Raw genomic sequence first — 15,252 nt, 5'->3', positions numbered from 1 at the left:
GGGACACAACCCATTTGGCTTGGTCGGATACTCTCTTCTATGTTGTATTCCAGAATCCTCTTCTAAGATGAAGTGCCACCCTCCAACCTGACGGCAGGATGCTCCTGCTGCCTGGGAACTGCAACCACAGCCTCTCCGATGCCCTGGTTTGCAATCATTCCTGCATCCCCAGCATCCCCCTCTGATAGGCCCAGTACCCATTTTGTATCTGGGATCATGGCTTTTGGGCTCTATAACTGGGCCCACCCTCCCCCTCCTCCTCTTCCTCTACACCCACAATGTCCTGAGTTGCCAAGGACCCAGAATGCCTCACACCTGAGCTATAACATAAGGGCTAATACTACCAATCTTACTTTGCCATACCGCAGAATTGGATAGCAGCTGAATAAGCACATGTTTTAAAATGGTAATGAGGGGTTGTTTAAAAGAAAAGTATCTGGGAACAGTTGGCAGAATATTACTTTCTGTGAGGGTAAACTGTTGTCACTCTGATGCCTGATTTAACTTCCTAATCCACCCTCCTTTCCTGTACTGTGTGTTCTAGGGCTTGATGATTTCTTTTCAAGTTACCTTAAAGCAAATGGAACTGTGAACCACTTAATTCTGAACTAATAAAACACGGGCCCAGGAGAAACCATTCTCAGAGGATATAGGGTGAAAAGCAATCCTGACAGCTCTGTCTCTTCCCTGGAAACCAGTCTATGATATGTTCTTCTATCCTGAGCCTGGGGCATGCCATGGCTCCAGGGCTGGCTGGATCTGCCCTCTTGCCACAGATTCTTGGGGATCTTCCTTACATCCTCCAGCCCGGACCCTTCTTTCCTCGAGACCACCGGGCAGGTCAGCAAATGTTCCATCACCCACTTCCCATTCCTGAAATAAGAACAATCACCAATCACCTCACTGTTTCACATCCCTTCTTCAGTAAGCCTGGAACTTGCTTAATTCTACCCCTTAGGGAAGCTTATGTAGGTTTCTTTTTATTTCCAAAGACCAGCTTTTGGTCTTGTGATGCTTTACTTATAGCATGCCCAGAGCTAGTCCAAATTACTTTAGGAGGAAAATTCAATAGATAATCAATAAGGCATTGTTTTCACAGGCAAAAGGGGAAAATAGCTTTCTTCATTCCCAAATGCTACCACTCCACTTTTACATACCATTTCATCACCATAAAAGCACATTGGCAGGTAGAGTTGGGTCGTTTTGTCTTCATAAAACCGCAACACCATAACAAGGTGGATCAATATGGTGCCATCTACTCAACAGATGAGGACATTGAGGAGTCGACTGGCTTGTTTGTGTTCATATACCTGACAAGTGGCAAAGCCACTAGAAACCATATCCCCACAAGGAAGAGAAAGAGAAATCTCAGAAGCAAACTATAAGACAGGCATTAAAGGCTCAAAATCGACTGTCACATAGACACTTGAGGGCAGTCCAAGGCAGAGCTGTTGGGAGGGCTACTGAGGCCTGGACCGCTTCCATATCTATATTTTAATGATGTGGTTGAATATATACTTTTACATACAAATGTATATTTGTAGCACACTTACACAAAATACAACTGAACATAGAGGTTCATTTGGTTATAAATTTGGGGTTACATGAGAGGGGCGCAGGCAAGTTCCACCCCCCACCACCATCACCAAGCCTCACACTTCTTGATCTGCCCTGGCCTTGGTATTTTCCTTATGCCATTTATTTTGATTAAGAACTAAGCAATAGTTTTTCTGTCCATCCCTACTTTGAAAAGGTGGTCAGTTTAGTCTTTCCAGTCAGTACAAGAGGAAAGGAGTTTCTTTATTTTACCTATTGGCTTTTTTGCTCAAGAAACACAAAACCAGGAGAGCAGACTTGTGGGGATCCCCAGGGCCTTGTGGAGACTTTTTAGGCTCCAGCAGGATCATCAATCACAGAACCGCCTGCCTGGGATGCGCCCTTGCTGGGCCACGTGACTCGGGCGCAGCTGGACCCTTCGAAGTTGGCCGGGCACTGCTGGGTCTGGGCCCAGAGATGCCCAGCCAACTGCGGGCTCCTGGCCGGCCCTTGCAACTGTTTCATTTACCGTTTGGGACAGTTCTCCACAGGGCTCAGGAAAGCACATGCTGCTGCCACACTCAGCTCCACTTCCCCTTCCAAGCCCTAATGAGGTGAGATAATGGATGCAGGAAAGTGTGCAAATGCAAATCAATATGGAACATATGCTCCAGCTCCCTCTCTTACCTCCAAGTGGGGGAGAGCAACGGAAATGCTTTAGAAATATTTCTAGACCTAGGCTCTTTACTCTTCCCAAAAGAATTCTAACAAATGTGAAGTTACAGCTTCCTAGCCCTTTGCAGCCCTGGTCCAAGGTCAACTTCTGATTTTGATTGCTTCTCAGAAAGGGCTTTACTGCTCATTTGTCTTTATCAGACAACACAAAACAAACCAGCATGATAGAATGAGGAAGAGAAATTTGGCACCATTTCCCCATTTTGTTTCTGCAGATGCCCTACGCATCCCCTGAGCATAAGAGGCAGACCCTGGACGAAGAGAAAGGATGGCTGCAGGTCTCTGAACCTCCCCAGCCAGGCCTGCTGGCTCCTCTATTTTGGCTCAAGACGCCCAGGCACAGGGCCAGGCAAAGCTGGGCCTTCTGCCCGAGCCATTGCATCAGTGGACTCAGCGGGCTGCACTGCTGGCCAGGGAGGGCTCCGCTTTCCGGAGTCCAGGGGATAGATAAGCTGGCATGACACTCCCCACACCAGCCAAATTCCCCTGTAGAGGGAGCTTTCTACAGGTCCTTTCAGGGTTCATGTGAGGCTCTGAACAAAGAAAGGGGAAAGAAACCAGCATTTTTATGGAGTGTCTGCTCTGTGCCCTGTCCTCACCTCAACCCAGCACGGTCATGGCTATAATCCCCATGTCACAGGGGAGGGGCCAGAGAGACTCCAGGTCATCAAGTAAACAATGGAGGGAGGACGCAGACCCAGGACTGCCAGTCTCTCAAACCTGTGCTCTTTCCACTGTACAATGAGGCACTTCATTTCATATATCCTGGTTATAGACAAGACATATGTCAATTGAGCACTCAGTAACCAAAAGTCTCCAAAGTCATTAGGCAGCAAAGGTGATTAAGTACCTTTCAACCCATCTTTCCTCTCAAAGATCTCACATGTCCTGAAAAGGGATCACTGGGTCTCTGCCGCTCCGTCTGCAGGCCCTTATCCCAAATCAGTCAATATGGAGAATGCAAATGCCACATGGGCCTGGCCTCAGCACCTGCCAGGCTTCCAATACGCAACACGCTTCTGCTCATCTGGAACTCTCAGAAGAGAAGTAGGAAGAGCCCCACAGTCCAGCCAATTCAGTAGGCAGGGTTTGAGCCCCAATATCTCTTACCACAACCTTAGCCAACTTGCTTACTCAGGGAAGCTGGCAAATCACCTTAGCTTTATGTTCCTTCTCTATGGAATGTGACAATAGTATATGTCCTAAAGGGCTGTTGGGAGAATTAAATACATTAACCCCTGGAGGCACACCACCTCAGTTCATAAACCCAATCCACCACCACTAGATTACAACTTTGGGCACACTACTTAACCACTCTGTGCCTCAGTTTCCTCAATTGTAAAATGTAATTATACATTGTGCTTACCATATAAGGGTGTTCTGAAGATTGTATGAATTAACATCTTTAAATGCTTGGAACAGTACGGGTTCAGAATAGTGTTATGGGAATTTAAATTAAAATAAGTAAATAATGACCATGAAGTGCTTAGCGGCACATAGGAAGCACTCCACAATGGCAACTATATTTATGAGTGACTTGCAAAGATTTAGAATGTCATATCTTTAACTCCCAACAGTAGTCACAGTTCCGGTTGTTAATTGAGCCATCTGCTGTTAGGATGGTGAGTCAACAGGCATTTCTCCAATGTATGGCATAGGCCCAGACAGTGTCATGATTAAGGAGCTCTGGTTCCGTGCACTACTCCTCTGGGTTTGATAGTCTCTGAATTCGCAGGCCTTGCTTTGCCACAAGCTGCAAATAAGTCTGTGACTGCTCTGGGGTAGCCACCTCTCTGGGCTAATGACTAGGGAAGATTCCAGCAACAACACAGGCAAGCATCCTGGATACTCCTGAGAGGATGTCTACTCTGTGCCCACTAAGCTTAGAACATAGTCCACGGGGCAGTTGATTCTGAAATCAAAGGTTATGGACCCCTTGATAATTTAAATAACTTGTAAAGTTCTCTGATAAAATGCCTAGATACAAACATATTTATTTTTCTAAGAACTCACAATGTGAAAAAAAGGTCATGAGTTTCTGGATAAGAAATGATTGGAGACAGAAACCATGGCTCATGGAGCATTCTAGTACTAAAGGTCAGCCAGCATGTCTGCAAACATAGTTTTGGACAGACCTGCTCCTAACATAAGTAGAGTCCCACTGTTAAAAATATATATACACATATGTTCTGTCTTCCTACCTTGACAATAATGAGGTGATGGACTAGAGAAGGTCAAATTCAAACTTAGAGTTCTTAGACTCCTCAGACGTCCGTGCAGGAATAATATCCCATGAGGACAGCCCTCCATGACTCTTGGCTCCAACTGTACCACAAGGGACATCACGTGCTTGATGGACACCACAGACCACATGTCCAAGCTACACCCAAACTCCCTTCAAATAGCCACCCATCAGTCACCCCTCACTTAGAATCACACATCGGTGTCTGCCCCCGACCCCCCCTCAGGAAAACATGCCCTGCCTAGATACAGGACAGTAGTTGTTTCTGTGGAGAATTCCAGGAACCTTGAACCCAGAGCGTGACTACAAGTGAGCAGTGCTTGCTGACTGAGGGAGAGTCCCGTGGCCCTGCAGATTCTTTACCCTGTGGGGAGGTAGTGAGTAAAGGAGGATAGATTTGGGGCCTCTAAAATGCAGAGCTCCTTTTGCCAACCTCTATGTTCTAAGACCTTGATCTCTATCACTTACAATGCTCAGTGATTCTGGGTGAAGAGTATACTATATGACTACATTGTCTACCCAAGACCTACATCACCCCCTTCTCTAGAACTAGGCACCTTCTGCTTCTCTTCCCCAGAGCCCCAAACAATTCTGTATGACTTGAAGTTCAACATCACTGGTCCCTGAAAAGTTTTAATTGGCTGAGCTTTCCTGCATCTCGGATAGTGACATGACCTGCAGGAAACACATTTTTAGGGCACCCCATGCTCCTCCATCTCATCTCTCTCAACAGAACATTGTTGCAGAAGATCTTATTTCTGTCTTGTTTCTCATAGTCATATGGGCTGAGAACCATGACCCTGGACTTTTGGCCCCAGGGTAACCACCAACCACTTCTAAATACCATAAGTTGCCCATTTTTTCTATGGTTATTGCTCCTTTATTGTTGCTGTTATTTTCTTTTATAATTTTCCAAAAGACAAGGAATTGAGATCCATACTGAAGTTTTTTATATTTAGAATAATAAAGTAAATGAGTTTTTTCTGGTAAGTTGCACCATGCCATATATTATTCAAGCTTACACTCTCCACTGATAGCAACTATACTTACTGGTCATAAAAACACTAAACAGAAACACTTCTGGTAAGGCGTTATTTGTTTTCTGTCTGAAAGCACTCTCTTCTGCAAAAGAAGCACCATCACTTAGATTTTAAAAACTTATTCTAGTGATGTTTAATGTCCCATCTCTTTACCTGGTTTTCTTCTCAGTTTCCCCATGAGAACAATGAGGTGATGGGCTAGGGCAGTGGCCTACCCCTTTTTGGTCTCAGGACCCCTTTACACTTTTAATAAATATTTAGGAGCCCCAAAATATTTTCTTTAGGTAGACTACATTTCCTAATATCTAATATATTAGGAATTAATATATTAGGGAAAGTTTTTTTAAATTAGCAATAGTAAACCCATTTCTTGTTAACCTACAAAACATTTTTTAAAAATAACTATTTTCCAAAACAAAAAGTTAATGAGAAGAGAACTGTTTTTACCATTTTGCAAATCTCTTTAATGCCTGGCCTGAGAGGAAGACAGACTAGATTCTCACATGTGCTTCTGTAGTCAATCTATTGTGATAGGTGTTTTAGGTTGAAGTATAGGAAGAAGATCCAGCCTCACACAAATATGTAGTTGGAAAGGGGAGGGATGTTTTAATAGCCTTTTCAGATACTGTCAATAGTCATCCATGATACTTCACCAAACTTCACAGGTTGTAGTTTCCTAAAGACCATTTGCAATGCAGAAGCCAGATCAATAAACATTTTGCATTCTGTTGCATGAAAATCCATGAGCCCTATCTTGCACTGTGAATGTATCTTTTACTGACAATATGATTTTGTAAAAGCATGCATTGTTCACTTGGAAATATTGGTTCACTAGTTTATTTCAGATCTTCCAAATATTGACAAATTACTTTGTGCATCAGAAAAAGCATATTAATTAATATTACCACCAATCCCATCAGAAAATCTTTAAGTATTACGAAGATATTAAGCAGAGTGGGAGATATAGGGTTTCAACAATTCTAGTTTTTGCTTGAAAGCTAAAATTTTATCACTGCAAACAAATAATTTCAGGTGTTTCTCTTGAGATAGAAGGCTTACATCTTTTATTTTCCACCAGCTTTCCAGGTTTGCATAAGTATAGTTTGTCAGATATTCTTTCAAGTGAAAATAGTGTGCTGTGAGAAAAGTAACTGGTTCAGCTTGCAGCTCAGACAATGTCACAAGTGCTGTTCCTAAAGGCAACTACCATACTTCAGTATGCAGCAGAAATGCTTTAAGCATGCCATACAGAATAGCTAAAAGCCATGTACTCATGGGTCAAGATTTTAAAAAATAATGATTTGTACTCCTTCAGGAAGAATATTCTTAAGTAAAACTGGCACTTTTTAAATTATTTTTTACTGTGTGTGTTGATAAAGAGTACAATTTAGTGCCATGCTGGACTTGTGCTAAGGCACCCAGTTTTACCCACCATTACTTTTAAGCAAATGAAAAAGATAAATCATGTGGAGTATTATTAATGAGAATAGTATTGACCTCAACGACTCCTTGAAGGGTCTTGGGGACTTCCATTGGTCCATGGACCACATTTTGAGAATCACTGGACTAGACTAAGATCAGTATTTGAGTCCTTTCCAAGTCTAATGTTTGTTTGTTTTGTTTTGTTTTTTTCTTTATTGATTACGGTATTACATATGTGTCCTTATCCCACCATTGGCCCCACACAAGCCCCCCCCCCCCCCCCCCGCTCACTCATGCCCTCACCGCCACCCCCACCCCCACCGCCACCCCAGGTGTCTGTGTCCATTGGTTAGGCTTATATGCATGCATCCAAGTCCTTTGTTTGTTTTTGACAAATTTCCTTGAATCTGTAGACCAAGTAAGTTTTGGGTATTAGGGTCTAGCTTCAACACTCTGGTAGTTTACAACTCTACTATTTTTTTTCAAATATATTTTATTGATTTTTTACAGAGAGGAAGGGAGAGGGATAGAGAGTTAGAAACATCGATGAGAGAGAAACATCAATCAGCTGCCTCCTGCACATCTCCTACTGGGGATGTGCCCGCAATCCAGGTACATGCCCTTGACCGGAATCGAACCTGGGACCTTTCAGTCCGCAGACCGACGCTCTATCCACTGAGCCAAACTGGTTTCGGCTACAACTCTACTTTAGCCTTGACTTCCAGCTTATGCCGAGTGTCAAGATTGGCCAGAGGTGAGAAGTAGGACCCTCTCATGTTGCCCCTGGGCATGCACATAACACAGCGTATGTGTTTGGTCTTCTAGATTCCCAGAAATATGTCAAAGCTTTTCAATTTGTCTAACATTTTATCATGTGCATATTTGCTTACTATTTGGTACTATGTACAACTCATGATTCTAATGATGTGGATCTCACTCGTCTCTCCTATACATTCTTCATCTTCAAACCTAATTTACCAAAAGCTCTCTTGCTTTTACTTGCTTTGAGTCAACTGTCTTCTCATTTATCTTCACATCTACTTCTCCTCTCTGGAAGGACTAATCTGTACTGTCACTTTCATAATCATCTTGTGATAAATTCATTCACTCATTCATTCATCAATTATACTTCATGAAAGCCCAGTAATGTGACTGCCTGTGCTCCAGTCAGTGGGACACAATGCCAGGCCACAGAGCTCTTCTTCTCAACAAGGTTCTTTGTCTCCTGGCAGAAAGGCACATGTAAACAGAGGGTGGCAATGGAGATTTTTAAAACAGGGTATACCGAGTGTGGCCCAGAAAGAACTAATTCCTGTTAAAATGGTATTCAATAAAGGCAACTGGGGGTGAGCGGCTATATAGCTGATTTTACCAAACTACACACCAAAATCTTGACTAATATATAAATACCAAGCAATATCCTACTCAGTATCTGTGTATAGCAAATGAAAAATATCTAGAGGGGTTTTTTGGGCTCAGTACTTTAGAAAGATGAGAACGGAGTCCCTAGAATAACAGAACTCACAATTGATAACAGTTCTCAACCCCAGAAACATCAAAATTGTGTATGTTGCTCCGTTTAAATACCTTGTTTAAATGCCCTGAACCCCTCCCAGTGATTCAGATTTAATTGTCCTGGGGCAGGGCCCAGGCATCTCCTTTTTTAAAAGTTCTTACAGTGTTTGTAACATGCAGCCAGGGTTGCAAACCACTACTCTCTAATGATATTCATGTAAAATGTTATTTGTTAAGGAAATGCTGGCTGATGTTACAAACAAATCCAAAATTCCAGTAACAAAATGGAGGGTGCTCCTGGGCAGCCATGAGCCACTCTCTAAGTGCGGACTCGGGGATGCAGGCTCTTTGCATCTTGTGGCTTCACTGACTTCAATACATGGCTTCCAATTCACTAGGAAAGAGAAAAGAACTTGGAGAGAATACACAGGGAGTCTTTATGGGCCAGGCATGAGTCCATTCATCCCTGCCATCCACATTCCATTGGCCACCACTCATCTTGGGCACATCTAACTGCAAAGAAGGATGGACATACATTTAGTTGTGTGCTTACTAGTAGAAGGAAAAGGAAGCAGAGTCGGTGAATGTCTAGTCAGTCTCTGTCACAGAGATGCTTACACCCATACAGTTTAAAGAATACTAGCTTAGCTATCTTGCACTAGCCAGCGTGGCTCAGTGGATAGAGCATCGGCCTGTGGACTGTAGGGTCACAGGTTCGATTCCAGTCAAGGGCATATGCCTGGGTTGTGGGCTTGATCCCCAGTAGGGGGCGTGCAGGAGGCAGCTGAGCAATGATTCTCTCTCATCATTGATGTTTCTATCTCTCTCTCCCTTCCTCTCTGAAATCCATAAAAATATATTTTTAAAAAATAAAGAATATAGCTACCTTCTACAAATTCATTGCAAAGAATAAACAATTAAGATAGTGAAGGGAACATGTAGATTTTAAAAGATCAAAAGACATAAACCAATCACAATTGGTGTATTTTATTTAGATTTTGGTTTCAACAAAATGAAAAATGATAACATTTATGAGACAATTATAAGTTTGAATGGTAGTCAGATATTTGATAGATGTATATTGATATATATACAAACAAAATAATATGATGTCTGGAATATGCTTCAAAAATAATATGGGGGCAAAGAGGATACAGATGAAAAAAAATTTGCCAAGAGCTGATAATTGTTGAAGTTGAATAATGTGTATATGCGTCTATTTTTATAGATGATTTAAATTTTCCATAATATGTCTTTGTTTAAAGGAATATAGTTGTGATTCTAATTACAGTTTCAGCCCCATCTCCCTGAGAAACTGCTGTCAGACCTGCCCTTGATCTAGGGGAACAGTCCCTGTGCTGGTCTATCTGCATCTTTTCTAAGAAGCATGATTCCTCCAGGGAAATTCTTATCATTTCAAAGCCTTTGTAACTAAGTCTTGTGTTTTTTTTTATTAAATATTCAGTCATTGAGTCACTGACTTCTGCTGGAGGCTTTGTTTACTCAACACTGTCTATAAGACATGGGCGGTGCCAGAGGACGCTGCACCCGCTGCCTCTCTCTGAGCCCTCTGTGCGAGCACAGACAGATAAGCATCCTTCAGGGAAGCATGTGTACCCAAAGTTCCTTTTGGTCAAAAGATCATTTCCTGCTCGAAAATAGGAACAAGAAGCTGAATACATACTAGAATAACCTTTGTATCATGTGTAAGCACACCCCAAGAGACAGAGCTTGAGGCAAAGACTATGAATCACTTTATCGGTGATGTTGGAGAGGAGAGGACAAGCCTTTAAATATGCAGAGATAAAATCTAAGTACTGTTAATCCTTGTTCATGTTCCTCTGCTCCTTCTCATTAGAATGTTCTCCTGCACCAGGTCCCCTCCGTTCTCCTGATTCCCAGGACCTACCTTTAGCAATTCTTCCTTTTGGGCTCTTTTCCAAAAAATTATCTTACTGCCAAGGGACATTCACCTCTATCCATCTTCCATCTCCTCCTCTCTATTTGTAGAAAGACACAAAACTAGAACTCATGCTTGGTTCTTCATATCCATTTACTCTATGTAGCCATATTCTCTCCAAGTTCCAAATCTTCTCTATCCCCAAGATTTTCCCCATTTTCCACATCTTTACAGCCACATCCTTTGGGTCCCAGCCTTTTCTTGTTTGTCTTGAAAGAAGCTTTCACTTAGCCACCTATCCTCTTGTTGCCCTTTTTTAGCTTTATGAGCTTTAGGGCTTGAAATGAATTTGCTATAGAGTATTTCCCCTTTCCACAAGGGATACATTCCTAGAACCCTAGTGAATGCCTGAAAGCACAGATGGTGCCAAATATCTACCCTAATAAAAGGGAAACATGCAAATTGACCATCCCTCCACTACGCCCACCAGCCAATCAGGGTGAGTATGCAAATTAACCCAACAATGAAAGCGGAGGCCACAGAGCTGGAGGCTTGGGTTGCCCCTGGTGATGGAGGAAGCCAAGCTTCCCACCTGCCCTGGCCGCTGCTCAAGGAGTGGCTGGGGGCCTGGGTCTCTGGGGTGACCCAGACTTCCAGCCACCCCTGGCCTCCGCTCAAGGAGGGGCTGGGGGCCTGGGTCTCCAGGGGGCGTGGCCAGCCTGAAAATGGCCCTCAGCCCCTCACCTAGGCTGGCCAGGCACCCCAGCAGGGCCCCCCACACACCCTGAAGGGGCTCTGGCCAGCCTGAAAACGGCCCTCAGCCCCTTACCCAGGCTGGCCACACTCCCATGGAGTAAGAGTCCCTGCTGGGGGGACTGGCCAGCCTGCAAACAGCCATCACCCCTTCAGCCAGGCTGGCCAGGCACTGCAGCGGGGACCCCCACCCTGAAGGGGGTATGGCCAGCCTGGGTAAGGGGCTGAGGCCGGAGCGGAGAAGCCAAGCCTCGCTGCAGCTGGAGCAGCTGGACCAAAGGCCTGGGTCCTGGGTGCCAGAGGAAAACCAGTGCCAGCAGCCAGGGGAAGGAAGGCCTATTGCATGAATCTTTGTGCAACGGGCTATATATATATATATATATATATATATATATATATATATTCTTTTCACTTAAAGGAAATGCTTCTTTGTGGTTTCTCTTAGTATATCCAAATTGCCAGTATCACTACTTTTACACTTTGGGTCCATTGTTAAGTAAAATGAGTGTTACTTGAACACAAGTACTGTGATATTAGGACAGTGAATGTAATAATCCAGACAGATATAAAGTGACTAAACAAGTGGGTGGTGGCACATACAGGGTGGAAAAGCTGGACAAAAGGATGATTTATGTCCCAGATGGATGGAGCAGGACAACATGAGATTCCATCAGCTACTCAGAACAACATTCAATTTCAAACTTATGAATTCTTTATTTCTGGAATTTTCCATTTAATATTTTCAGACTATGGTTGACCAATGGCAACTAAAACTAGGAAAAGTAAAATCAAGAATAAGAGGGGACTAGTGTAGCATTGCCTTTTAGGACTCTATATACCCCACACTCTGACATGATTCTTCTAGATATTTTTCCTACTTCATCTGTTTCTCTACCTCATCTGTTTCTCTAGTTTAGCAACTCTCAAGTTCAAAAGGCTTTTATTTATTTGCCTCAATAGGACCAGAACCATGGTAATGGGGTCTGTGAGTTGCAGACACTTTTAGTTATTCCCCTACCTTTGACAAGGCATGTGGTCCACCAGCCGCAAGTTTGACATGCTTGGGCTTTACCTGCATCATGCAATGAGGTATTACTAGGAAGGCATTGTGCAAACTTATTGGGAGCAGTGTCACCGGGGAAACAGTGCCATCTAGAGATAGTGCAGAAATAATTAACTGAAGATCTTTAGGAGGGTTTAGGGTTTCTCCAAGTTCCTCTGCCCTCTCCATTGCTAATTCTGGAGGATCTGTGATTATTTTTAAATGAACGACTGTCAATAGTCATTACTTCTTCTCCGAACTTCTCACACAGAATTATCATAAAGCAAACATCCTTTAGAGGTGACATAGCATATACAAGAGAGAAAGAGAAAAATATAGTGGCCTAGGTAACTCAGTTCCAGTGCTACCTCTGCTACTAACAATCTGAAGCAGAGTCACCTAATACTCTGAAGCTGTTTCCCATTAAAAGATGATCTCTGAGCTTTCTTACAAGATCCAGATGTCATATCATAGTTTTAGATGTCTATGTGAGCTATCATGTGTGTCTGTATATGTGCATATGCATATGCATATACACATCAACCTTCCCCACATATAAACACACCACACACAAATGGGATACCATCCTCATTTGTTTATTATCTTTCTCTCTGGGGAATATGCACAACAGTTTCTGTCAATATCAGACCCTAGAGAAGTAGATTAACCTGTGCTTAAAAGCCAAGAAATTCAGTGTGCTTTAATTAAATCTAAACATTCAACATGAGAAGAAACAACCTTAATTCTTATGCTATTTTCTTCTGTGTTGTATAATATAGCAATTGAAAGCACCAATTCTGAAACCAGACTCAGGGTTCAAATCTTAACTTTTCCATTTGCTATCTGTATGACTTTAGACAAGTACTTAGCTTCCTAATATCTCAGTTTCCCTGTTTGTGAAATAAGAAGAGTAAGAAAACTTACAGTGAGGACTAAGTGAGAAGATGTGTGTAAAGTTCTTAGAACAGTGATTGGCATATAATGAGAGCTATGTAAATGTTCGCTGTGGTTCTTATCATTACAGCAATTGAATAAAAAAATTATGTTAGAATGGTCATTATCAACAAAACAAGTAATAACAAGTGTTGGAGAGGTTGGAGAGAAAAAGAAACCCTCATTCACTGCTGGTGGGAATGTAAATTGGTACAGCCACTATGGAAAACAGTATGGAGGCTCCTCAAAAAAATAAGAATAGAACTACCCTATGACCCAACAATCCCTCTTCTGGGTATTTACCCAAAAAAATGTAAAAACACTTATTCACAAAGATATATGCACTATGTTCACTGCAACATTATTCATGGTGGCCAAGATATGGAGACAACCAAGATGTCCTCCAACAGATGATTGCATATAGAAAATGTACATATATCCAATGGAATACTACTCAGCCATAAGAAAAGATGGAATACTGGTATTTGCAACAACATGGATGGGTCTTGAGAGTATCATGCTAAGCAAAATAAGTCAGAGAGAAAAAGTTTAAAACTATATGATTTCACAAAACTGAAAGCAACAAATGAACAAGAAAAAAAAAAAACCTCATAGACACCGACAACATTATGGAAGGAGGATGGGATAGGGTAGTAAGGAGTAAAGGGGGTCAAATATATGGTATGGAGGGAGATTTGACTTTGGGTGGTGGGCATACAAAGCAATATACAGATGATGTATCATAGAATTATACACTTGAAAACTATATAATCTTTGCCATAGTTTTCTTCATGCTTGAATGAAATCACATATTCTTTTTTTAATGGCATGAAAATCTTTGAGAATCAACCAGGGTAGTTTTGTAAACATGATGTACTTTTAAGTAAACAACTTTAATTCCTCCTACTTTTCAGAAGACACGTATAGACAAGATTTCTCCAAATAGTGGTCTCCGAATTTCCCCTTTCCCCATACACATAGACTCAAATTTTTCGCCACCCAGCACATCCCCATTCCTAATGTAATAAATGACAGCACCCATTTGCTTAAGCCAGGACTCAGTAGTCAGCCTCAGTTCTTTCCTTTGCCTTGTCTTTTACATCCAGTCAGTCAGCAACGATAGTCATTTCCATTTCCAGGAAACATCTGGGCTCTGTCCACCTCTCTCCATCTGCATAGTGTCATCTAAGCTGCCACCATCACTCTGAACACTCCAACAGCCTCTAACTGGCCTCTCTTGTTCTCCTACAATTCAATGAACAAAGTAGTCGTAGACCCTCAGAAAATGCTTTCTGTTTATCATCTTCCATAATTCTTACACAATGTAAAGCACTTGGTATTTAGTCAATATTTACCTCTTGTCCTCTTGGTTCTGATCCCATTTCTGATGAGGCCTTCATTCTCTCCCTGTTCAGATCTTCAGTTCACATATTTTTCTCCAGCTCCTTCTTTGTTCAAGGTTCTTATCACTTGGTGTGTGCTGGGTGAATGGGGTGTGGTTATTAGATTAGCCAAAGTTAGTTTGCTAGAAACAGTTTTCTGCTTTCCCAATGACTACTTGACAGACCTCAGAGAATTAGCAGCGGGAGACCAAAGGAAGCCTGGCTACATTTCCTTCTCTAAACTATTCTCACCCAGAGCTCCTAGCAGGGGGCCTGGCACTGCAGTTTTTCAATAAACATGAGGTGGATTCATGCAAGAACTAATGAATGATTGAACAAATGATTGAACAAACCCACCTGCTGGCTGCCCTACTTAGTGGCAGAGAAATAGACTATTCATCTCTTATGAGTCAACGAAGCCTCTTTAGCATTAGCCATAAAAGATATTAGCAATATTGAATGTCCCCACGCAGAGCAGAAGCCATGTAGCAGGTTCAAGTCTTCTAGGAGTGTCACCAGTGACAAATGTCTTCTCCAATGCATGCAGACCCCAGAGAGCTGAGTTATCACAAAAGCTCATCACAGCTTATAAGTCTCAAAATAAAAACCAGCCTATTTAACAACTAACAAAATGAAAACCTACTTCTCTTGGAGAACCAGATCATCAGAAAAGAGAACACAGTAATAATAACTTATTTTATACAGGGTAATTAATAGTCTCAAAGTGTTATACACATGGCGAAATGCCCATC

Source organism: Myotis daubentonii, chromosome 4 (genome assembly GCF_963259705.1).
Source record: "Myotis daubentonii chromosome 4, mMyoDau2.1, whole genome shotgun sequence".
NCBI classification, from domain to species: Eukaryota; Metazoa; Chordata; class Mammalia; order Chiroptera; family Vespertilionidae; genus Myotis; species Myotis daubentonii.
Note: the sequence above shows the minus strand (reverse complement) of the source record.